The sequence below is a fragment of the Panulirus ornatus genome, chromosome 11 (genome assembly GCF_036320965.1).
Source record: "Panulirus ornatus isolate Po-2019 chromosome 11, ASM3632096v1, whole genome shotgun sequence".
Taxonomy (NCBI): domain Eukaryota; kingdom Metazoa; phylum Arthropoda; class Malacostraca; order Decapoda; family Palinuridae; genus Panulirus; species Panulirus ornatus.
In genome coordinates this window covers 46,391,161-46,418,011 of record NC_092234.1, presented here as the reverse complement: position 1 = coordinate 46,418,011, position 26,851 = coordinate 46,391,161, and the positions used below count along the sequence as shown (strand labels likewise).

Genomic DNA, 26,851 nt, shown 5'->3' with positions numbered 1-26,851 from the left:
TGTGTGGAGTCCTGGGGATGAATAATGATAATAATAATAATAATAATAATAATAATGATAATAATATATAAATATAAAAATCCGAAGCAGAGCGCCTGGATCTCATAAATGAAGCTCTTTCTAAGGCAAAAATAACTGTGGAAAAAAAGCAAAACGAGACATTTTGAGTGCCTGATGTCCTTCCAGGTGCATCTCATTAATCTGGAAAAAAAAAAGGTACGCCATTATATTTGCCTTTGTTAACAGGTACACATACTATAAAAAAAAAAAAAAAGCGGTCTGGTCTTTCTGTATCTGTTCACACGTCGAGGAAGTTGCCATGTCAACAAACCGCTATACAAAGTTGCCACAAGTAATTCATCGGTTTTCCTAGGCAGGATGTAAGTAGCTGGGGTGATTTATTGAAGGGAAAAATATAATATCTTTGAGCGGGAACGTCAGGTCAGCAGTATGGGAGGTATGAACAGGAAAAATGGCGGGAGGGGGGACTGATGGTTGTTACACTGAACAATGCCCATCCGCCGGTGTGGTGGCTTGGGAGTGAGGGACGAGGGCACGTGGCTGCTGCTGATCAGGAAGTGGCTTGGTAATCCTCCGCAGACGACAGCCCTTGTCTGCTGGTAAGTCATAGATGTGAACTTCCCTAAACGATATGCAAATATATGCAACCATGTGTGATCACATGTCATCAATTCGTCAACTCTACAGGAGGCTGACTGTAGGTTGTACCAACGCATTGTTATTGGCTTATCGTCCCGATGTGTCCACAAGACAGACAGACAGAGAAAAACACGTAAGACTGATGGTACAATGTCCCTCATACAGTATGTGCGGCGTCCTCAACATATATGGTATGTGGGGCGTCCTCAACATACAGTGTGTGTGGCGGAGCCATCATACAGTATGTGGGGCGTGCTCAACATATATAGTATGTGGGGCGTCCTCAACATATAGTATGTGGGGCGTCCTCAACATACATTGTGTGTGGCGGAGCCAACATACAGTATGTGGGGCGTCCTCAACATATATGGCATGTGTGGTGGGAGCAACATACAGTATGTGGGTCGGCGCCAACACACACTGTGTGAGGTGGCGGCAACATACAACACGGGCGGGTCGGCGGCACAAGACGAAGCTAATTATCCACTGGACGGAAGTCGTTGGCAAGACGCTTGATGGAGCGTGAGGGCGTGCGTGCGTAATGCACTCGAGTGCAAGTGCGGGTCCGCGTCACGGGACGTTGCCCAAGTGTGGGTGGAGACGGGAGGAGTCACAACAAAGCCAGCGGCTCCTTTTCCAAGTGAGGACAGGAGGCAGCTGCTGCCCTGGCTGTGTGTGTGTGTGTGTGGCTGGGGCGACCCCACCACCGCTCCGCTGTGTGGTGACGCAATCCTTGAGCACGACGGTACACGATCCTTGAGCACGAAGGTACGACCTTTGATTACGACGGTACAACCCTTGATCACGACGGTACGATCCTTGAGCACGACGGTACGATCCTTGATCATGACGGTACACAATCCTTGAGCACGACGGTGCGACCCTTGAGCACGACGGTACGATCCTTGATCATGACGGTACACGATCCTTGAGCATGACGGTACACGACCCTTGAGCACGACGGTACACAATCCTTGAGCACGAAGGTACGACCTTTGATTACGACGGTACAACCCTTGATCACGACGGTACGATCCTTGAGCACGACGGTACGATCCTTGATCATGACGGTACACAATCCTTGAGCACGACGGTACGACCCTTGAATACGACGGTACACAATCCTTGAGCACGACGGTGCGACCCTCGACCACGACGGTACGACCCTTGAGCATGATGGCTTAAAACCCTTTGGCCTTAACCCTTAAAAAGGGTCAGGTCAAAGGGCGCGTTAGCATACCCACGGGTCGAACATAATGTTATTCCAACCCCCCCCCCCCCCCCCCCCGGCGACCATGAACACGGCACAGATGAACGTTCAGTGTCACTTAGAACACTTAGATATCTCGAGCGCTGCTGACTGGGGTCCAGCAGGGATCGAACCCTGGGCGGCCCGTGAATGCACACATCGCGGTCAGCAGCGCTTGCTTACCACAACACCACGGAGGCCGTGTGTGTGTGTGTGTGTGTGTGTGTGTGTGTGTGTGTGTGTGTGTGTGTGTGTGGAAGGGTGGGAGGGGTTGAGAACAGCTGAGGAGATGCTGAACAGCAGCAGGTGAACAGCAAAGAGTACCCAGCACAGCAAAGCACATGAACTACAGCAGGATCACAGGGAGGTGCAGTGAAAACAGCTGTAGCAGCAACAGCAGTGACTGGGCAGCCACAGCACTGCAAGCAGACGAGACACAGCAGAGGCAACAGCAGCTGCAGCACCAGTGACTGGGCAGCCGCTGCAACACAGCAGCGGTCAGCGGTCCGTTCAAGAACGTCAATAAATATCAGTAAATGACTGTAAAAAAAAAAGTAAATGGTTGTAAAAAAAAAAAAAAATAACAGCGATAACACCAGCATTAACACGGCATCTCCTCTCACCACACTTCCCCCCTCCTCCCTCAAGACGCAGCAGGAGCAGTAAGGTGTGAGAACAGCAGCTTGCTGCTCCCAACCTGGAGAGGAAGAGGAGGAGGAGGAGGAAGAGGAGGAGTTGGAGGAGGAGGAAGTGTGTGTGTGTGTGTGTGTGTGTGTGTGTGTGTGTGTGTGTGTGTGTGTGTGTGTGTGTGTGTGTGGAGGTAATCGCACCAGAGTGTGGTGTGTGGTGGTCATCGTGTGTGTGTGTGTGTGTGTGTGTGTGTGTGTGTGTGTGTGTGTGTGTGTGTGTGTGTGTGTGTGTGTGGAGGTAATCGCACCAGAGTGTGGTGTGTGGTGGTCATCGTGTGTGTGTGTGTGTGTGTGTGTGTGGAGGTAATCGCACCAGAGTGTGGTGTGTGGTGGTCATCGTGTGTGTGTGTGTGTGTGTGTGTGTGGAGGTAATCGCACCAGAGTGTGGTGTGTGGTGGTCATCGTGTGTGTGTGTGTGTGTGTGTGTGTGTGTGTGTGTGTGTGTGTGTGTGGAGGTAATCGCACCAGAGTGTGGTGTGTGGTGGTCATCGTGTGTGTGTGTGTGTGTGTGTGTGTGTGTGTGTGTGTGTGTGTGTGTGTGGAGGTAATCGCACCAGAGTGTGGTGTGTGGTGGTCATCGTGTGTGTGTGTGTGTGTGTGTGTGTGTGTGTGTGTGTGTGTGTGTGTGTGGAGGTAATCGCACCAGAGTGTGGTGTGTGGTGGTCATCGTGTGGCCAGTGGCCGGGGCTGGCGGTGATCATCATGATATATAAATGATATTACCATCATCCATAACCTACCAGACGCCCGCCAGACGCCCGCTGCCGCCCGCCGCTCCGCTCAACAGATGCGATTTTTGGGAAATGGGGAGTTGGGGGGTGGAGGAGGAGGAGGAGGAGGAGGAGGAGGAGAGAAAGAGAGAGAGAAAGAGAGAGAGAGACAAAGAGTGAGTGGGAAGGGGGGAGGAGGAAAGGAAGGGGACGTCCCCCATTTTTGTTCGGCTGTTTCTCCGGAAGGATGAAGTACGGGTGTGTGTGTGTGTGTGTGTGTCTGTGTGCTTTTACTTTCTAGGTGCACGCACATGTGCACGTCTATGTGTGTGTGTTTATTTCTTCGGTGTACATGGTGTGTGTGTGTGTGTGTGTGTGTGTGTGTGTGTATCAATGGTTATTAATAACAATCTCGTTAATGCTGACGGCGGAGATGGGAGACCTCCTGTGTTTACGGACAGTGTCCTGGAGGTTGTTTACAAGTCTATGTTTACTCATGCCCTTATATATATATATATATATATATATATATATATATATATATATATATATATATATATATATATATCACGTTGTCAGGCGGTGTTGCTCTGGTGCTGGTCGGCTGGTCAGACGGTGTTTACGGGTGGGGACAAGCATGTTGGTCAGCTACGTGGGTTCTATTCTGTTTCTTTCCCGTCTCTGTTCTTGATCCATGCTTCTTAGGGCGTTCCGTGCGAGGATGAACAGTTACTGTGGCGTTTTAGGGGGTGCTCTGTGGTGTTCAGCGCTGTTCGAAAGGGTATTCTCTCATTATGGGTAAGTTTTCCTGTGTTCTTGGATGTGTTCTGTGGTGTTGATGGCTGTGTTCTGCTGTGTGTCTGGGGGAGTATGTTTGGAGAGCATAAGGTTGTACTCTGTGGCGCGTCTGGGTACGTTCATCTGACGTTTTTATAAGTCTGTAAAGTTGCTAGTGAAAGAGGAAAGAGACAGATGGGCAGGACTTATGGGCAAGAAGTGCAAAATGATTGGGAGATGTATAGGATATAGTGGCACGAGATCAAGAGGAAGGTGCAGGGGTTGAAAAAAGAGGGCACATGAGATTTGGGGCGAGCGAGAATCAGTAAACCACAAAGAGAATAAGAAGTTTCGGAGGGAGTTTGATAGGGTGCGAAAAAAAAGCGAAGAAATAGGAAAATCAATGAAGCGGCTGGCGAGGAAGTGGACTCCCGCAGAGAAGTGGTTAGCGTCAACCCAAATGTTCATCCACCCCTAGGGGTTGGTCGATAGATGGGTCCCTGGCTCAGGCTGGGGTATAAAACGTTAATGGGATGGCCTTGATTAGGGCCTCAGTTGCCTGTGCCGTCTCAGCTAACAACAACAAAATAGTGATGAAGTGAGTGAAGAGGTGGACTGAGTATTTAGAAGGACTGTTGAATGTGTTTGATGATAGGGTGGCAGATGCAGGGTGTCAGGGTCAGGGTGGTATGTGAAGTGAGAGAGTCATAGGGAGTGGTTTGGTGAAGATGAGGTGGTGAAGGCTTTACCTCAGATAAAATGTGGCAAGGACGCTGGGGTGGATGGTATTGCAGTTGAATTTCTTAAGAAAGGAGGGTAACTGTGCTGCTGATCGGCTACTTAGGATTTTCAGCGTTTGTATGGATGATGGTGAGGTGAATGACGGTTGGACGAATGTGCGTATAGTGCCACTCTATAAAGTTAAGGGGGACGAAGGAGAGTGTTCAAACTACAAAGAAGTAAGTCTGTTGACTGTATCTAGTGGGTTGTTTGGGAGGGTAGTGACCGTGAGGGTGAAGGCAGGTTTAGAGGATCAGACTGAGGAGGAATCATGTAGTTTCAAATGCTAAGAGGATATGTGGATCAGAAGTTTGCTTTTAAGAAAACGCGAGAGAAATACTTGAGAGAAACATGGATTTGCATGTAGCATTTATGGATCTGGAGAAAGCATATGATAAGGCCGACAGAGATGCTTTGTGGAAGGTTTTAAGAATATATAGTGTGGAAGGAAAGCTGCTAGAAGCGGTGAAACCTTTTCATGGAAGGATGTAACGCGTGTGTACGAGTAGCAAGAGAGGATAGTGAGTGGTTCCAAGTGAAGAGTGGTCTGCGGTAGTTGTGTGTGATGTCACCATGGCTGTTCATTTTGTTTATGGATGGGATGACAAATGAAGTAAATGCAAGAGTTTTGGAGAAAGAGGCGATTATGCAGCCTGCAGCAGGGGATGAGAAGGCCTGGAAAGGGAATTAGTTGTTGTTTGTTGAAGACATAACACGGATGGCAGATTCGAGTGAGACACTGCAAAGTCAGATGAATGAGTCTGGGGGCGCGTGTGAAAGGAGGAAGTTGAGATCAAATGAACAACAACAACAAAAAAATGTTTAGTTGAGCAGAGGGTCAGGTTAGTTGGGGTGCGAGTTTGGATGAAGAAAAATTGAAGAAAGTAAAGTGCTTTAGATACCTGGGAATGGACATGGCAGCATATGGAACTATGAAATCGGAAGTAAGTCAAAGGGTGGGTGAGGGGGCGAAGGTTCTGGGAGAAGAGAAGAATGTGCGAAAAGAGGGTTGGCTATCTGGAAGGGCGAAAATGGATATGTTTGAAGTATAGTCCTCCCAACAATGCGATGTGATGTGAGGCAAGTGTCAAAGATGACGATGTGCAGATGGGGGTGGGTGTGTTGCAAACGAAATGTTTGAGGTCAGTATGTGGCGTGAGGTGGTTTGATCGAATAAGTAAAGGTAAGAGAGATGTGTGGAAATGAAAAGAGTGGTTGAGAGAGCAGAAGAGGGTGTGTTGAAATGGTCTGGACGTATGGAGAGAATGAGTGAGGAAAGATTGACAAAGAGGTTATACGTGTCAAGAGGTGAAAGGGACAAGGAGAACGGAGGTATCAAACTGGAGATGGAAGGAAGGGGGTGAAAGATTCTAAGTGACCGAGGCCTGAGCATGCTTGAGAATGAGAGGCGCGTATGGGATAGAGTGAGCTCGAATGATGTGATATACAGGGCTCGACGTGCTATCAATGGACTGAACCGCAACATGTGAATCATCCGGAGTAAACCATGGCTAGGCCTCTGGGACCTGGATGTGGATAGGGAGCTGTGGTTTCGACGCATTACACATGACAGCTAGAGAATGGACGCGAGCGAAAGCGGCCCACCTCCTTCGTCTATTCTTGACACCACCTCGCCAATGCGAGAGAGAGAGAGAGAGAGAGAGAGAGAGAGAGAGAGAGAGAGAGAGAGAGAGAGAGAGAGAGAGAGAGAGAGAGAGAGACTGATACAGTCACACAGAGGGGAAAGCGTCGTACGGCTGGCGTTCAGTGTACACGAGGTACGAGATACAAGACAGAAAGCTCGCACAGGACGCCAGCTGCCCACCGCCAGAACCAGCCGGTAATTATGTTTATGGCGGATCTTGTCTAACTGGTCTTTATTACTTTTGCGAGTTGTACACACTCCCACAACCTCTCAACACCACCCAGCCCCCCTTCCTCCCACAAACACACATCCTTCCCAACCTCTCCCCCTTTGTGGGGACGGGTGAGGAAAGTGGCTACATAGATACACACAGACCCAAGGCCCCAAGAAGCGAGGTGGTCTGGCTGTAACACTACTTAAAAAAAAAAAGAATAATGCAGTTCTCTTAAAGACAGAAGAAAAGAATAGGAAAGAAAAAACTCTCTCTCTCTCTCTCTCTCTCTCTCTCTCTCTCTCTCTCTCTCTCTCTCTCTCTATCTATCTATCTATCTATCTATCAATCTATCTATCATCTCTCTCTCACCTTCCATTCCCACAGGCAACAGACCGGACGGGAGACAGGCAGGGAAAAAAAAAAATACCTTGCAGGATCAAAATGGGCCGAGGGAGATATTCATGGGAAAGTCATAAGGTAGAGTGAACGTAAGTACGTCATGCACCCCATCACTAACGACACGCATCCCTTCACTCTGTTACGAGGAACAGTAGTGAGGATAAACATGAGCTCCAGCCTCTCGACTTACCACGTCTATATTTACTCCTTAGATGGAAGAATGATAGAATAATTCTTTCTTCCCTCACATCATGCGAGACACGGGTCGATCAATGTTAGTATGTTAACCACAGCATAGCTAGAAAGAGACCGACGGTTGAGAAAGTAGCAGAGAAAGTAGCATGATATACCACTACTTTCTCATGACTGAGTAAATGAATCATTCGAAATTGGAAAGCACCAAGTGACGATGAAGCCCAATTGGAAAGCACCAAGTGACGATGAAGCCCAATTGGAAAGCACCAAGTGACGATGAAGCCCAATTGGAAAGCACCAAGTGACGATGAAGCCAAACTGGAAAGCACCAAGTGACGATGAAGCCAAACTGGAAAGCACCAAGTGACGATGAAGCCAAACTGGAAAGCAGCAAGGGACGATGAAGCCAAACTGGAAAGCACCAAGTGACGATGAAGCCAAACTGGAAAGCAGCAAGGGACGATGAAGCCAAACTGGAAAGCACCAAGTGACGATGAAGCCAAACTGGAAAGCACCAAGTGACGATGAAGCCAAATTGGAAAGCACCAAGTGACGATGAAGCCAAACTGGAAAGCACCAAGGGACGATGAAGCCAAACTGGAAAGCACCAAGGGACGATGAAGCCAAACTGGAAAGCACCAAGGGACGATGAAGCCAAACTGGAAAGCACCAAGGGACGATGAAGCCAAATTGGAAAGCAGCACCAAGGGACGCTGAAGCCAAACTGGAAAGCACCAAGTGACGATGAAGCCAAACTGGAAAGCACCAAGGGACGATGAAGCCAAACTGGAAAGCACCAAGGGACGATGAAGCCAAACTGGAAAGCACCAAGGGACGATGAAGCCAAACTGGAAAGCACCAAGGGACGCTGAAGCCAAATTGGAAAGCAGCAAGTGACGATGAAGCCAAAGTCTGGAAGAGGCTATGAGTGTTGCTCACCGAACAATATGGTCTGGGAGCTTACCGCACGAGCCAATAATTTCGTCGGTTAAGAAATATCTGGCACACTCCAGATTAATCCGGTGATCCGAGTCCATTTTCTCTCGTTGGTCGCAAAGAAATTGTCCATATCGACGATTGCTCGAGTCTCCTCGAATCGTTTCAAAACGTTTTATTAATCAGCCACGGAGACGCCACTTGCTTCGAGAGAGAGAGAGAGAGAGAGAGAGAGAGAGAGAGAGAGAGAGAGAGAGAGAGAGAGAGAGAGAGAGAGAGAGACAGAGAGAAAGGTTAATTTATCGCAGTCTATTCTCATATGGTTTGGTCCGCAAAGTCTATCCATACATGTTTAGTTAGGCAAAGCAAGGTATCAATTTAGTTGCTCTATTTCGTTGCTCTTTGCTGCAATACTTTGAATTTAGAATATCTTTTGAGAAAACTGGGGGGCCCAGAACTGCAGTACATATTCGAGGTGGGGGTCTAACTCGACTTGAGCATAGCGTCAATATCACACATCCTTGCTCTTGTGTGTGAAAGGTTTTCTGTCAATAAACCCTAACATCCTATTTGCTCTCTTGGAGGCTTCACGACGCTGCTGCGCAGTATTTTGAATCCTGGAGGGGAGAGACAGTAACCCATTACCTACCTCCTCACACTAGGGGGGTCCTTTATCCCGTGGTCCATCACTTCCTCATGGGGTGTTTTGATGAGGTCTCCAACGTGTGAAAGGTGTTACTTACTGACGTTAATTGGCGTGTGCCATTTTCTGGACCATTCAGAGACGTTACCCACATGCCCTCGTCATCAACCAACATGGGTATTAGTTACCAAGGACTCCTTGGGGGATGCAAAGACCTAGTTCGAGTATATCTGGGCTGCCCTTCGTCAGCTGGGTGGTGATGGTGTGGTAGAGAAAACTGTCTTCAACGAAGGTGAGAGATGTGGCAGATTGCCTTCCTACACCTGAGGTCGGGTGCGCCAGTGGATGTGTAGAAGATTCAAATCCCCCACAGGGTAATCCTGCTACTTCTTCCTCTCTTTCTCCCCCAGGGTATTTCTGCTACTTCTCCCTCTCTTTCTCCCCCAGGGTATTCCTGCTACTTCTCCCTCTCTTTCTCCCCCAGGGTATTCCTGCTACTTCTCTTTCTCCCCAGGGTAATCCTGCTACTTCTCCCTCTCTTTCTCCCCCAGGGTAATCCTGCTACTTCTCTTTCTCCCCCAGGGTAATCCTGCTACTTCTCCCTACCCCACAGGGTAATCCTGCTACTTCTCCCTACCTCCCCAGGGTAATCCTGCTACTTCTCTTTCTCCCCCCAGGGTAATCCTGCTACTTCTCCCTACCCCACAGGGTAATCCTGCTACTTCTCCCTACCCCACAGGGTAATCCTGCTACTTCTCCCTACCCCACAGGGTAATCCTGCTACTTCTCTTTCTCCCCCAGGGTAATCCTGCTACTTCTCCCTACCCCACAGGGTAATCCTGCTACTTCTCTTTCTCCCCCCAGGGTAATCCTGCTACTTCTCCCTACCCCACAGGGTAATCCTGCTACTTCTCCCTACCCCACAGGGTAATCCTGCTACTTCTCTTTCTCCCCCAGGGTAATCCTGCTACTTCTCCCTACCCCACAGAGTAATCCTGCTACTTCTCTTTCTCCCCCCAGGGTAATCCTGCTACTTCTCCCTACCCCACAGGGTAATCCAGCTACTTCTCCCTCCCTCCCCCAGGGGTTAATACTACCCCATTCCCCACCTCATTCCTGTACACAAGCACATTCCATACAGACATTCCATTTTTCTCACCTGTGATCTGCCCCACACTCGCCAGTAAATTGAAATTGACACAAGACCTTCGCTCCCCGTGGCACCTGCTCCCGCAAAGTCTCACACCCACACGTAGCTATAATGATAATGATAATGATAATGATGATAAATTTCTACGGTGTATACTGCATTAGAAGAGTGTTATGGGTCACATTTGCATAAGGCTCTGGATCGGCGGCAGCAGTCCACGTCCCCCACCCACGTTCGATCATCAGCGTAAAAAAAAAAAAATAATTGCTTTATCAAAAACCACGTTTTATGGATCAAACTAACCACAGTGCATAATGCAGGTTCACTGATTTAGGAGACTAATACGGATTTGATATTCCGGGACAGCGTAAAAAAAAAAAACTCACAAATCCAGTCCTGTGCATTACTGGTGCTATACAGTGTCTGACGTAATTCGTAACGGTATTCGTTATCACACATTGTAAGCCAAACATTATCACTCGTGCAGTTTGAAAAGAAAATTAAATAAACGCAAATCTACACATTGCGAACCACCATTACGAAAATCACTGCTTACACCAAACATCGTGTATCTATTTATCTATCTATCTACCTATCTATCTATCTATCTATATATATATATATATATATATATATATATATATATATATATATATATATATATATATATATATAATACAGCAACGTATCCATAAAAGCAACACTGGAAAATAGTTTTAGAAAAAATAAAGGGGGAATTAAATGCAACACTCTTGATATAGAACACTATTAGCAACACCAGGTGAACTCTACACCATACGGAAGTAACACTTTGTATAACGAACACACCATAGGCGAAACACTTACTGTAAAACACTAATTGTATCCTCGCAACACCGTGTTGAGGTATTGCTATATGACCTCATTACACACACACAAATCTATCTATCTATCTATCTATCTATCTATATATATATATATATATATATATATATATATATATATATATATATATATATATATGTATATATATATATATATATATATATATATATATATATATATATACATATATACACTGATGGACAGACAGATGTATATATAACACGGGTAGGATTCGAACCCTGAACAGGACGCTTGGCTGTCGGTCCATGCACTGGGGATGGACCATCCCAGCAACCACACCCCTAGCAACCACACCCCCAGCAACCACACCCCTAGCAACCACACCCCTAGCAACCACACCTCAGCAACCATACTCCAGAAACCACACCCCTAGCAAACACACTCCCAGCAACCACACCCCATCAACCACACCCCCAGCAACCACACCCCATCAACCACACCCTAGCAACCACATCCCATCAACCACACTCCAGCAACCACACCCCAGCAAAAACACCCTAGCAACCACACCCCTAGCAACCACTTCACAGCAACCACACCCCTAGCAACCACACTCCATCAACCACACACCCTAGCAACCACACCCCTAGCAACCACACCCCATCAACCACACCCCCTACGTCTTCCAATGAAACCCTTGCTATACGCTGTTGCTATACATACCTATGGTTCTTTGTTTGCTTAAAAATGAAATAGATAAATTAATCAATTGATAGAAATATCAAATCTTAAAATTCAATTTTTTTGTTTTGATTCCAGTGGTCTTGTCACAAAATATGAGTTGTGCGACACACAATCTTTTGTTCCGTCAACAGAACCTGACAGTCCAATGCATCTCACAAGTGGGAACCGATGTTAAACTATGGTATGACAGCTAGTTAACAAACGTTCATGTTAATCACCCTGCCTCGCGCGAGGAAGTTAACATGTTAACGTGGCGTAATTCGTCCAAACTTTAAGATAAGTTAAGTGCCCCCTGGTTTGGTTATGGTGTTTGGAAACTTAGTCTGTTCAAGGCGCTGAACTTTTTAACAAGGTTATTAACCTTGTTCAGAGGTCCAGAAAACCTTTTAAAAAGGCTACTGGTTCGATAAAAAGGTTATTAACCTTGTTAAAAGGTCCAAAAATCTTTTGAAAAGGCTATCATTTTGTTAAAAAGAATATCAACTTGTTAAAAGGTCTAGTAAACCTTTTGAAAAGGCTACTGATTCTAAAAAAGATTAACCTGCTAAAAGGTCCAGAAAACCTTTTAAAAGGCCTATAGATTCCTTAGATTTTTTTTTATCAATCTTGTTAAAGGGTCTAGAAAACCTTTTAAAAAGGCCTACTAATTCGTTGACTTTTTTTATTCATCTTGTTAAAAGGTCCAGAAAACCTTTTATAAAGGCAACCGATTCGTAAAAAAAAAAAAAAAAGGTTATTAACCTTGTTAACAGGTCCAGAAAACCTTTTAAAAAGGCTACTGGTTCGTAAAAAAAGGTTATTAACCTTGTTAAAAGGTCCAGAAAACCTTTTTAAAAAGGCTACAGGTTCGTAAAAAAAGGTTATTAACCTTGTTAAAAGGTCCAGAAAACCTTTTTAAAAAGGCTACAGGCTCGTTGAAGATCCCACCGCTTTTTCTACGATGGGGGAATACGGCCGGCCTCCAGCCGGGTACAAAACTCCCCCACCAAGAAATCCTCGACCGATAATTACGAGGGGCGGGAGCCTCCTGCATGAAGTGCATGATTAAATGAGGAAGGAGCGCGCGGCGCTGGAGGGCCGAGCTGGATCCCTCACTCGTCATGTGTAACTCGGGGGGTCGTAAAAGTGAGGGCTGGCGGGGCGGGTCGCACCCTTGAAGAGGGGCCATCTGTGTCTGCTGGAGCGTCGTTCTCGGCTCCTGCAGCCTCCTTCGTCGGCCAGACCACCACCGCCAGCGCTGCCCCTGGCAGGAGGAGGAGGAGGAGGAGGAAGAGGAGGAGGAGGAGGCTGCAGCGTCGTTCTCGGCTCCTGCAGGCTCCTTCGTCGGCCAGACCACCACCGCCAGCGCCGCCACAGGCAGGAGGAGGAAGGGGAGAAGGAGGAGGAGAGGATACAACAGTGGCCAGGAGCCAAGAGCCCGTAACTCAGGCCATGAAGATGATGAGTACCCCCCCCTCCTCCCCCAACAAGCCCCATGGTTCACCATCGCCAAGGAAGCTCCTCCGCTCGAGTGACCATGAGCTCATCATCATCATCACTACGGAGTGAACACATCTTCACTATCACCAGCATCATCATCATCGCTACGGAGTGAACACATCTTCACTATCACCAGCATCAAAGACACTCTCCCCCCCTTTCATCGCAGCTATACCATCACTATACTCCTCTCTCATGGTTCTCTCTCTCTCTCTCTCTCTCTCTCTCTCTCTCTCTCTCTCTCTCTCTCTCTCTCTCTCTCTCTCTCTCTCTCTCTCACCTGCTGGGGCCTAACCCAACAGAGCTCCGGAAGAACGTACTGCACCACACCAACCCCCCCGCCACCGTCACATCTTGACAGCTGGGATCCCCCGTCCCCCGAGTCGCAGTATTTCGACACCAAACCCGCACCGAGACCGTCCCAGGTCGTACGGGCCTCTGCGAAAAGCGGGCCCACATCCCAACCATTGTCAGTGTCTGTGTACAGACGGTCTGTCTGTTCAAATGGACCGCCACACATCTTTATAGCACTACTGGTGTCGGTGCTATTCGCTCGGTAAACAATGCATTATCACCATTATCATTGTTATTATCATTATTTATTGTTATCATTACTGCTATCATTGTTATCATGGTAGCGTCATGAGCCAACACTGACAGCGTTACCTGACGGTAACACTGAGACCCTCCTCCTCCTACCACCCTGAATTCTTAACCCCTCCAGCCAATCCAATTTACCCTAATTCATTACCAGTAATGATTACTTCCACTTGACTACCAGAACCTCGGCTCTCTCTCTCTCTCTCTCTCTCTCTCTCTCTCTCTCTCTCTCTCTCTCTCTCTCTCTCTCTCTCGGACGCCTCGCTCCCCAGGCCAGGTAGGAGCGCCTCCAGCCCGTAAACACGACGAAACGACCCTCACACACGATGGTGTACGACCCTCGAACGCGACGGTGCACGACCCTCAAACACGACGATGCACGACCCAACAAACTTGACGGTACGAGACACCCTCTTGAACACGACGGTGTACGACCCTTGAGCACGACGGTGTACGACCCTTCAACACGACGGTGTACGACCTTCGAGCACGACGGTGTACGACCCTTGAGCACGACGGTGCACGACCCTTGAGCACGACGGTGTACGACCCTTGAGCACGACGGTGTACGACCCTTGATCACGACGGTGTACGACCCTTGAACACGACGGTGCACGACCCTTGAGCACGACGGTGTGCGACCCTTGATCACGGCGGTGCACGAGCTTCGAGCACGACGGTGTACGACCCTCCAGCACGACCGTCATACGAGAGAGAGAGAGAGAGAGAGAGAGAGAGAGAGAGAGAGAGAGAGAGAGAGAGAGAGAGAGAGAATGATGATGATGACGTAAACACACCCCCCCCCTCCCTGAACCCCACCCACCGGGTGACCTCACCTAACCCATTCCACAACTCGTACGACACGGGATGATGCCGTCCCCCTCCCCCCCCCTCAATACCCGGTAATAGTTCTATCACCGAAACGACCCCCCCCCCCCCCCCATTTAACAGCCGCCGACCACTCCATTCACGGCGGGATAATTCTGCGAGGCACGCTTCTCACTGTGGCCCCGAGGGGTGTGTGGTGTGGTGGGGTGTGGGGTGTGTGGGGCGAAGACACAGAAGTTGGGCGTCCCATTACATGGTGTCCCGGAAGGAGGCGCTTTTATGGCAACACAAGTGTGGCGTCCTTATCACCATTTGTGTTGCAGCCGGATGAGGGAGGGGGGGGGGGATGCTCTCTGTATTGCCTCGTACCCGAATCCAATTACATGGCCACCTAAACACCCTGCCCAGCGATAACCCGGAATTATCATCTCCCTCCCTCCCACCTCCCTCTCCTCTCCTCTCTCCTCAGCAGCACAATAGTCCAAAACTGTTTTTAGGTCCCTTTTATCTATTTCTAAAACTTAAAACTCTTCTTCTTCTTCTTCTTCTTCTTTTTTTTTTTCTAAAGTTCTTAAGTCATGTAGAGGTTATCCTGTAAGCCATGTGGCAACATTTACACGTCTGGGGCGTCTCAAATGAACTGTTTATGTTGGTTAAGTGGCTCGTCTTCAGCAAGTTGGGTGATGGCGTGTGAAAAAAATTAAGTCAGGGCGGCCAGGAGGTGTTGCTCAAGAGTGTTGTGAACGGCGCACAGGGTCAGAAGGGGCCTGCACGACATGCACAGGGTCGTCTGGGTCTTGTATGCACGACACAAAGAGTCGTCTATGTCTTGTATGCACGACATCTAAACAGTCGTCTTTGTATGGTATGCATGACACACATATAGAGTCGTCTGGGTCCTGTATGTGTGTCACACGTGGAGGTATGCTCAGAACTGCGGGTGTATATGCTCCTGTATTGGCTGGTCTACATCAAGCTTTACCTCCACATCTGTGTGTGTGTGTGTGTGTGTGTGTGTGTGTGTGTGTGTGTGTGTGTATGTATAAGACTACTTGCTTTTCCCCTTTCTTAATGAAGTAGCACTAGAAAATACAACGAAAAGCATTAGCCTCATTTACACACAGGTCTAATGTAACCAAACCACAGCCTACCAGCCACAGGTAAGGCCTACCACACTATCCCATGACTGCTTCATATGCTCAATGGCAGCCCGTCGCCCCCCGTATACCATTTCGATCTAATCAATTCTATCCTATGCACGCCTCTCAAACTCCTGAATGTTTAGGCCACTCTACCCTAAAGCGCTCGGCACTCCATCCTTCTTTCTCCTTCTCCTCCTCCTTCCTCCCTCCACTTCTGATATGTTGATCCTCTTAGTTAAGTCTTTCTTCGCTCATTCTGTCTTATCAGACAGCACTTGTTACCACCCCTCGCTCTTACACTGTCACACCTTACACGACCAACCCGCCTCACACAACATATCGCTCACAGCCATTTCATTTGCAATACGTCCGTCCATGTCCCTTTCTTTGGCATTCACTGCCCTAGACTGACACGATCCACACACCATTGAACTCTGAACGTAACCTTCTTTGCCCAGATAGACGCTGGCCCTCTCCTTCCACACGGTCCTTAGTAGACCCAATACCTTACACCCCTTTACCCCCTTTTCCCAACCTGTGGCTCACTTTCGCCTCAAATGTTCCATCCACTGGCACGTTCACTCTCACTTGCCTACAACGTTCCACTCCCTCCCTACTCGTACTCACACCCAAAAGCAACTGGTCTTCCTCCTCCGCTCCCTCTCCCATCCTGCTCCACCTCATTACCTTACCCTTGTTTACATAATCTCAGCTTCCTTCATTTTCATTGCTCTACCACACTCAAACACCAGCCTCCGGAGTCACATGCTAAAGGCTGCTTCCAGGGGGAGGGTCATGTTATCTGCAAACGGCTTCTAACTCACTCCCAAGGCTCCCCTAGCACCAGGAAACTACAGGCCTGCCCCATCCTCCAAGACGTTTGCACTTACATCCTTCGTCACCGCGTCCATGAACAGATGAAACAATCACGGTGACATTAGTCGATCTTAATGAAGAACCCGCTTCACCTGGAACCACTCATCCTCCTCCCAAGATATTCGCACTCGCGCCTTACTCTCGCGGGGAAAAAAAAATACAAGTAAAGGTTGATCTACGAGATGGGTGTGTACTGCCACCATGTCTGTTTAATCTGTTTATGGACGGGGAGGTGACGGGGGGGGGGGGGGGGTAAATGGCAAGTCTTGGATGGAGAGGTGATGTAGAGAATGAGTGGGGGGCCCGGGAAGTGAGTCAGTTGCTGTTTGCTGATGCCACAGAATTAATAACGGATCTGAGTGAGAAACTGCAGAAGTTGGTGACTGAGTTTGGAAGAGTGTGTGAAAGGAGGAGGTTCAGTGTAGAGTGAATATAACAAAGATTAAGTTTCGCAAGGTAGAGGGGACAGGTTAGCTACGATGTGGGTTTGAATGGAGAAAAACTGGAGGAAGTGAAGTGTTTTAGATATCTTAGCAAGGAATGGAACCATGGAACGTTGTGGTATACCGGGGTCGACGTGATGTCAATGGACTGAACCAGGGTATGTGAAGTGTCTGGGGTAAACCCTGGAAGGTCGGTGGGGCCTGGATGTGGACAGAGAGGTGCAGTACACATGGCAGCTAAAGACTGAGTGTGATGTAATACGGTCTTTCTTCGTCTGCTCCTGGCGCTACCCTGCTAACACAGAAAACGGCGATCAAGTATGATATATAATATGAGACCCATGGAGTTAAGTAATATCTACTCCAGAGATATATAATTACGGTGTCTATACCAACTTAAGCTAAACTCTCACAAATTCTTAAATCATGTAATATACAGAAAAAAGGTATACATATTCACGTATATACATGTGTATGTGGGTAGGTTGGGCCATTCTTTCGTCTGTTTCCTTGCGCTAACTCGCTAACGCTGGATATATATATATATATATATATATATATATATATATATATATATATATATATATATATATATATATATATATATATATATATATATATATATATCACCACCATCGATGACTACCATTTCGCGAAAATATCCTCATAGATGGCTGGGACGCGAAGTTAAAGACCCGTTAAGATCCTTTAATATCGAGATCTCTTTCCACTGGGGAGTTGGGGTGGGGTGGGCGTAGGTGGTTGGGGTATGGTGGGGGACCCCCCCCCTAGACGACAGCAAGGCATCCGATTTTTCAATTCACAGTTTTCCCGATTTTACGTCTGACGGAGCCATACGACGACGAAGAAGGAAAAGAAAATAGGAAAGGAACGTACGCTGGGGGAGACGGGCCTCCTTCACCGTGATGGTTCTAAGTGGATGGAGGAGGAGATGATGTCCAAGATTCACGATTTGGCGTGTCGAATAGTAGTAGTAGTGGTAGTGGTGGTGGTGGTAGTGGTAGTAGTGGTAGCCCGAGAGAGAGAGAGAGAGAGAGAGAGAGAGAGAGAGAGAGAGAGAGAGAGAGAGAGAGAGAGAGAGAGGGGATGTTTTTGGCATGCTCTTGTTCACGTTTCAAAATAAAAAACACACCCACTCTCCTCCAAGACACACACACACACACACCTACCCCCTCCTCCTCCAAAGACCCGTCAGTATAAAACCCCACATCTACCAGACCCAGTGTGTGTGTGTGTGTGTTGTGTGTGTGTGTGTGTGTGTGTGTGTGTGTGTGTGTGTGTGTGTGTGTGTGTGACCACGGCTGCCGTGTGTGTACCATCCATCCTCACAGCTGATTACCATCCTATTTACATATAACTCCTGACGGGAAGTTCATCCAGGGGCGGTGGCGACGGCCCCCCGGTGCCGCCCCTTGACGTGTCTGTCTAGGGCCACGCTGACGTCGCCCCTCGCCCACCAACACCAGCTAGCTTGACAGGCCCCCCCACACCCCAGGCCATGGTCCCCTTAGGGTACAACAGAAGACCCCCCCTGGTACCTGGTCCATCGTCACACACACACACACACACACACACACACACACACACACACACACGTACATATCCCCCACCTTCCGCGCCTTCGTCAGCAGTAGATTAACCCAGCCACATGGTACTCTTCACACCAACCAACGCGCAATGGTTTTCAAAGGCACTACACACCTCTTCCCCCCTTCAAAAAAAAAAAAGAAGAAAAAACCTCGCATGCAACTGTGTGTGTGTGTGTGTGTGTGTGTGTGTGTGTGTGTGTGTGTGTGTGTGTGTGGTGTGTCTGCGAAAAGAAAGAGCTAGGACGAGAGACGTTCGTTCGTTTGTAATATACGAATATTTTTTCATAGAACTTCCGCATTCTGATATATCCGCCTCCCCCCTATCTACCACCAAGATGGCAAGGTCGTATTTTCATGAGAAGCGAAAATTTAGAAAAAAAAAAGGAGAAATTTCCAAGTGGAATCCTTCGTCAGGATATTGCTTGCTCTTTCACCCCTAAATTCAAATGCGATTTCGGGGGGCGCGAATTTTCGCGCGCGGGGTCCGTCGCCTCCCTCTCTCCCACCTGAACCTTATCAAATTCTCAGAAAAGAGGGAGAGAAAAACGTGTTTCCACTGGGGAGAGGAGGTCAAGTGTCCACTGGGGAGAGGAGGTCAAGTTTCCACTGGGGAGAGGAAGTCAAGTTTCCATTGGGGAGAGGAGGTCAAGTGTCCACTGGGGAGAGGAGGTCAAGTTTCCACTAGGGAGAGGTGGTCAAGTGTCCACTGGGGAGAGGAGGTCAAGTTTCCACTAGGGAGAGGTGGTCAAGTGTCCACTGGGGAGAGGAGGTCAAGTTTCCACTAGGGAGAGGTGGTCAAGTGTCCACTGGGGAGAGGAGGTCAAGTTTCCACTTGGGAGAGGTCAAGTGTCCACTGGGTAGAGGAAGTCAAGTTTCCACTAGGGAGAGGAGGTCAAGTGTCCACTATGTAGAGGAAGTCAAGATTCCACTAGGGAGAGGAGGTCAAGTGTCCACTGGGTAGAGGAGGTCAAGTGTCCACTGGGGAGAGGTCAAATTTCCACTGTAAGGGGGTAGGAGGGAAGAAGGATGAGGTAGTAAGTGAGGTGGGGAGGGGAGGGGGGGGGGGATGAAACAGCGTTAATCACCCCTCACCCCTACTACATACACCCCATCCATCACCAGTTTAATACACTTTTTTTTTTTTTTTTTTTCCAAAAGAAGGAACAGAGAAGGGGGCCACGTGAGGATATTCCCTCAAAGGCCCAGTCCTCTGTTCTTAACGCTACCTTGCTAACGCGGGAAATGGCGAATAGTTTGAAAGAAAAAGAAAATATATATATATATATATATATATATACATATTTTCCTACACATCTCTTGAAGCATTTCCATAAAGACGTATGTCGGGGGGGGATAGCCAGGCGACCCAGCGGTGTGCAAGACGAGGAAGGAAGAAGAAGAAGAAGCAGGAGAAGAAGAAGAGTGAGTGAGTGAGGTGAGGTGAGGTGAGGGGGACGGGTAGGGTAGGGAGAGGACGGACGAAGGACCCCAGGAGCTGTGGCACCGCTGGAGGGCGCGCCTCCCTCCTCCTGCGGGTGACACACGGCGCGCAAATCGTGACAGCCGAGAGATATTTTGTACACATTAGATTTCATATTTCAGCGGGAGAGGCGGGCGGCCGGACAAGCGGAGGGCCATCGCCCGCGAGCTACGGCGCAGATAAACTCCGGGCCCCCAGCACCGGCGACCTCCACCCCTTTTTTTTACCCCCTCCGGGAATGGCAATGATGGGAATCTGCAGCGTCGTAAGACCCTGCGCTGCCAAGGGGGAACGACGGAGGGCGGTCCTCACTCACTCACACACACACACACTCACTCCTCCTCACTCTCTCTCTCCTCTCCTCTCCTCTCTCCCTCCGTCCGCCAGATGGACCATACCGGCACATCCCCCCACCATACCCCACCCTCACACCGACACTCTCCTCCTCCCTCTCACCACCTCTTCCTCCTCCTCCTTCACTCGCCCTGGAATAACTTCATTTATCTCGAATTATCAGTCTTCCTCCGGCTCCTCCCTCCTCCTTCTGCTCCTCCTCCAGGACGACTTAGTTGAGGTTCAAGACGTCGGAGTGGTAGTTATGATTGATAATGAGGTGTGTGTGTGTGTGTGTGAGGAGGAGGGGGTCATGAGGTGAGGCGGTGAGGGTCGTGATATGAGGGGGGAGGAGGGTGTGTCCAGGAGCGCCATACATTACCGTGTGACGGGTGTGAGGAGGGAAGTGGGGGAGGGTTGTGGAGGGGTGGTGGTTCCGTTCCCTCCCCCTCCCTCCCGACCCGCCTGTTTTATAGCCTCGCTGGCGCCGCCCACCAGCCCTGCCCTTCCTCCCCCCTCACTCCTGACCTCGAGTGATGACCGTCTGCTGATGCTGATGCTGACCTCCCCGCCCCCCCCACCCCACCGTTGCTGACATCTACCCACTTCAGTGGCCTTTTTTTTTTTTTTTCCCCTTCGCTTATGGTAATAACACCACCCGCTGAGGCTGACACCTGCTGACCAGAGCATCTCACTCTGCTGACAACTGCTGACCAAAGCATCTTACGTTGCTGACACCTGCTGACCAGAGCATCTCACGCTGCTGACACCTGCTGACCAGAGGACCTCACGCTGCTGACACCCGCTGACCAGAGAACCTCACGCTGCTGACACCTGCTGACCAGAGGACCTCACGCTGCTGACACCCGCTGACCAAAGTCTTACGCTGCTGACACCCGCCGACGAGAGCATCTCACGCTGCTGACACCTGCTGACCAGAGCATCTCACGCTGCTGACACCTGCTGACCAGAGGACCTCATGCTGCTGACACCTGCTGACCAAAGCATCTTACGCTGCTGACACCTGCCGACGAGAGCATCTCACGCTGCTGACACCTGCTGACCAGAGGACCTCACGCTGCTGACCAGAGCATCTCACGCTGCTGACCAGAGCATCTCGCGCTGTTGACACCTGCTGACCAAAACATTTCGCCCGAGGCTGATGCTCCTGACTACAGACACGCTACTCCTTTTTACACCTGCTGACGCCAGAGGTTGCCCCCTCCCCGGCTGTCAGCCCCAGTCAACCGAACAGACCTGCTGACACTATAGGCCTCCTGACCCCTCATGTCCCCTTCAGCTGACAACTAGACATTTCCTCCTGCTGACGCAAGTGTCTCCCGCTCCTTACTACCAGTCCAAGTCATACGTCTGACACGGCTGACGTCCACAGCCCCTCCTCCTCCTCCCGCTCATGACCTTCCTGGCGCTGACCCCGACCGACCTCCACGGGGAGGTCAATGACAGGTGGGGACGGGAGGAGCAAAGGGGAGACAGCAACAGGAAGGATACGGGTCGAGAGCAACAGGAAGGATACGGGTCGAGAGCAACAGGAAGGATACGGGTCGAGAGCAACAGGAAGGATACGGGTCGACAGCAACAGGAAGGATACGGGTCGAGAGCAACAGGAAGGATACGGGTCGAGAGCAACAGGAAGGATACGGGTCGACAGCAACAGGAAGGATACGGGTCGACAGCAACAGGAAGGATACGGGTCGACAGCAACAGGAAGGATACGGGTCGACAGTAACAGGAAGGATACGGGTCGAGAGCAACAGGACCCAAAGGGTCAGCAACAGCCGGAGGGTCAGAACAGGGAGGTGGTGGTGGTGTCAGTCTGCCAGCGTCAGGAGGACCATCATGTCGAGTGTCAGGGGGATGGGGAGGAGGAGGATGGGCGTGTGTGTGTGTGTGTGTGTGTGTGTGTGTGTGTGTGTGTGTGTGTGTGTCAAAGGGCAGCGGGAAGGAATTTGACCCGACTCTCGACAGCGGGAGGTGGGGGGTTGGATGGACGAACGAGTCCACTGGACCCGCTCACTTCGGGACAATGGATGGATCAAGTTTAATCAGGGTGCGAGAGGCGAGGTGTGGTGTAGCGGACGTCGAGTTCCCCCCATCGGTTCGAATCCTGGGCGGCGGCGGGGCGGCAACCGATCCACAGTGGGCCTAGCTGTTCAAACCCACCTTGGGGTCTGGTCGATAAGATGGGTATCTGAGGGCCTGCCTCCCTCCCCCCGAGCGCTGAAGAAGGTAGAAAGAAGGGCACCAGCAGCATCACTTGAGGAACCACCTCCTGCACCTTCAGGATGTGGAACAGTCCCAGAGCTCCCCCCTGCCAAGGACGCCTCCCCAGGGAGGAACACGGGATGTCCCCCATGGTAACGCCGCCTCAAAATACGGAAGCCCTGAAGAAGGAAGGCGGCAGGGACGGGACACCCAGCTCGACGCCCGGGGAGCGGTAATCTACAGTTCGTCGCCTCCTGGGGCGTAACCAACGCCCCCCTTGACCCAGCGGCGGCGCCGCGCGGGGCAGCCCCGACAGGAGGCGAAGAACCACAGAGGCTTCGACCAAGGGAGAGAGCGTGTCTTACGGTATGTACAGGTGTGACTACTGCAACACGTGTGTACAGATGTAGATACTGCAGCACGTGTGCACAGGTGTGACTACTGCAGCACGTGTGTGCAGGTGTGGCTACTGCAGCACGTGTGGGCAGGTGTAGCTACTGCAGCACGTGTGTACAGGTGTATCTACTCCAGCACATGTGTGTACAGGTGTGACTACTGCAGCACATGTGTGTACAGGTGTGACTACTGCAGCACGTGTGTGTACAGGTGTAGCTACTGCAGCACGCGTGTACAGGTGTAGTTACTGCACCACGTGTGTACAGGTATGACTACTGCAGCACATGTGTACAGGTGTAGATACTGCAGCACGTGTGTACACGTGTAGATACTGCAGCACGCGTGTACAGGTGTAGCTACTGCAGCACGTGTGTACAGGTGTAGCTGCTGCAGCAAGTGTGTACAGGTGTAGCTACTGCAACACGTGTGTACAGATGTAGATACTGCAGCACGTGTGTCCAGGTGTGACTACTCCAGCACATGTGTAACTACTCTCTACTACACCTGCTCCTGACCCCTGCGACTCTCACGTACAATACCACCTCCACACCAACACAACCCACACATACACACTCGCACACAGAGGTTCACACTTCTACACAAACATCGCTTCGGGATACACATGGAAGTCCATTACGACACACCCCCGGCATGATCACGAATGCGTACACCAAATTCACGCATGAGTGTCTGACTCTACATAAGTTGTGCATATGTACATACCCGCTGTCCAAGCTATACACATATATACATACACAAAACAGTTATGTAATGCGCACTTGTCACGCTGGTCCAATAATATTACGTTCAAAGTACAGGACCATAATGACACCCTCCCACACAGCAGCTCATATGATTACCTTCATAACCCACACAGTGTTACATCTATCAACGCCAGGGAGTAACTGGTTAGTAACGGATAAATGGATAACTACACTGTGTTACATCTATCCACGCTAGGGAGTCACTGGCTAATAACGGATAAATGGATAACCACACTGTGTTACATTTATCAAAACTAGGGAGTCACTGTCTAGTAAAGGATAAATGAATAGATAAATAGGTATATTACAGATAACTAGAACGCTGTAACTGCACTATATACAATGAAGTGTGTGTGGTGTGGTCTGTGGGGAAGTGTCTGTTGTGGTCTGTGGGGAAGCGTCTGTTGTGGTCTGTGGGGAAGTGTCTGTTGTGGTCTGTGGGGAAGCGTCTGTTGTGGTCCGTGGGGAAGCGTCTGTTGTGGTCTGTGGGGAAGCGTCTGTTGTGGTCCGTGGGGAAAGTGTCTGTTGTGGCATGTGGGGAAGTGTCTGTTGTGGTCTGTGGGGAAGCGTCTGTTGTGGTCCGTGGGGAAAGCGTCCGTTGTGGCATGTGGGGAAGTGTCTGTTGTGGTCTGTGGGGAAGTGTCTGTTGTGGTCTGTGGGGGAGTTCAGACGCCGCCACACAGACCCGGCGGGAACACAGGGAAGGCAAGCAGAGACCGCCAGAGACAGACAAGCCACGATGGAAGATCGTGTTTCTATCCGCGCCACATGATGATGATGATGATAGTGATGATGGTGATGATGATGATGATGGTGGTGATGGTGATGATGATGGTGGTGATGGTGATGATGACCCCAGAGTACAAAGGTCACTCAAGCTAACAAGAATGTGATGCTGAAGATTGTCAACAAGAGAGAGTGAGGGATAATCCAAACAATAAAAAGGCAAATTGATTTATATATATATATATATATATATATATATATATATATATATATATATATATATATATATATATATATATATTAGTTTCTATGAAAGACTCCCGGTGTTACCCAGGACTCTAAAGGCTCCTGCAGCCCAAGGTTGCGCTGCGTCCAGTAGCAGTAAGGCGTAGACTTCTTTAGACTGAGATGTTCTTCAACGAGATTCTACTCCCAACGCCAAAGGTAACACCAAATATTTACCAAATGGCGTCCTAGCTACGTCTCTTCGATGTATATGAACAGACCATTATATTTCTCTTATGTCTCCCCTGATGATGTGATTATTACACGAAAGTGCACTTGGGAACTTATCGTGTTTCATTTTCCCCGTGGACTCATAGGAATATCTTGATCACGCGCAAAATTGTGATCCTTTCCAATATATATATATATATATATATATATATATATATATATATATAAAATATATATATATATATATATATATATATATATATATATATTTCACTCCATCTTTCCACCTCCAATTTGGTCTCCCACTTCTCCTCGTTCCCTCCACCTCAGACACATATATCCTCTTGGTCAATCTTTCCTCACTCATTCTCTCCATGTGCCCAAACCATTTCAAAACACCCTCTTCTGCTCTTTCAACCACGCTCTTTTTATTTACACACATCTCTCTTACCCTTACATTACTTACTCGATCAAACCACCTCACACCACACATTGTCCTCAAACATCTCATTTCCATCACATCCACCCTCCTGCGCACAACTCTATCCATAGCCTACGCCTCGCAACCATACAACATTGTTGGAACCACTATTCCTTCAAACATACCCATTTTTGCTTTCCGAGATAATGTTCTCGACTTCCACACATTCTTCAAGGCTCCCAGGATTTTCGCCCCCTCCCCCCACCCTATGATTCACTTCCGTTTCCATGGTTCCATCCGCTGCCAGATCCACTCCCAGATATCTAAAACACTTTACTTCCTCCAGTTTTTCTCTATTCAAACTTACCTCCCAACTGACTTGACCCTCAACCCTACTGTACCTAAAAACCTTGCTCTTATTCACAATTACTCTTAACTTTCTTTCACACACTTTACCAAACTCAGTCACCAGCTTCTGCAGTTTCTCACATGAATCAGCCACCAGCGCTGTATCATCAGCGAACAACAACTGACTCACTTCCCAAGCTCTCTCATTCACAACAGACTTCATACTTGCCCCTCTTTCCAAAACTCTTGCATTCACCTCCCTAACAACCCCATCCATAAATAAATTAAACAACCATGGAGACATCACACACCCCTGCCGCAAACCTACATTCACTGAGAACCAATCACTTTCCTCTCTTCCTACACGTACACATGCCTTACATCCTCGATAAAAACTTTTCACTGCTTCTAACAACTTTCCTCCCACACCATATATTCTTAATACCTTCCACAGGGAATCTCTATCAACTCTATCATATGCCTTCTCCAGATCCATAAATGCTACATACAAATCCATTTGTATTTGTATTTGAATTTTCTAAAAATGGGAATATATATATATATATATATATATATATATATATATATATATATATATATATATATATATACTCTGTGTGCGACAGGAGGTAAGTACGGTGCTCATAAACAACTGCTTTATCGTTTATCTGGATCAAGCTTACAGGAGATCTTACATATTTCGAGATTAAAAAGGCAGATAAACAACTCTAAATCATTTCCCAATATCGCCGGTGACTTCGACATGCCAGTCTTGCAGAACTCTTCTAAACGCTAGTCCAACAAGGACCCACAAGTTGCCTTTACAATCTCTTACCCATTCTCTCGCTGGTGACCACTATATTATGTAGGACTTCAAGTTTTGAGACGGATAATAATTACTTCTGGGGTCAGGTGTAGGCTGTGAGGGAAGGGGGTGCTGAACAGACCTTCCCAGAGACCATAATAACAGTGTATTATATATGGGTCTTGACCCCTGCCCCTCTACGCACCGCCATGAAGCAGGGAACTCATACGCCTGCGGTGAGCACTCCCAGCCGATTCTCCATTACTGCAATAAGCAGTTCTCATAAACCAGGTTTGGCGTAA

At 48.8% G+C, this 26,851-nt stretch overlaps 1 protein-coding gene across 1 annotated transcript in view; it reads right to left on the bottom strand.

The window, feature by feature from the left end:
• LOC139751466 (uncharacterized) overlaps positions 1-26,851 on the bottom strand; it is a 690,594-nt gene that overhangs the window by 181,142 nt on the left and 482,601 nt on the right. The window contains exon 2 of the mRNA XM_071666897.1: positions 1-11. This exon is cut by the window's left edge and continues 81 nt beyond it. The gene's annotated coding sequence lies outside the window, so the exon portion shown is untranslated. The remainder of the gene's footprint in view (positions 12-26,851) is intronic.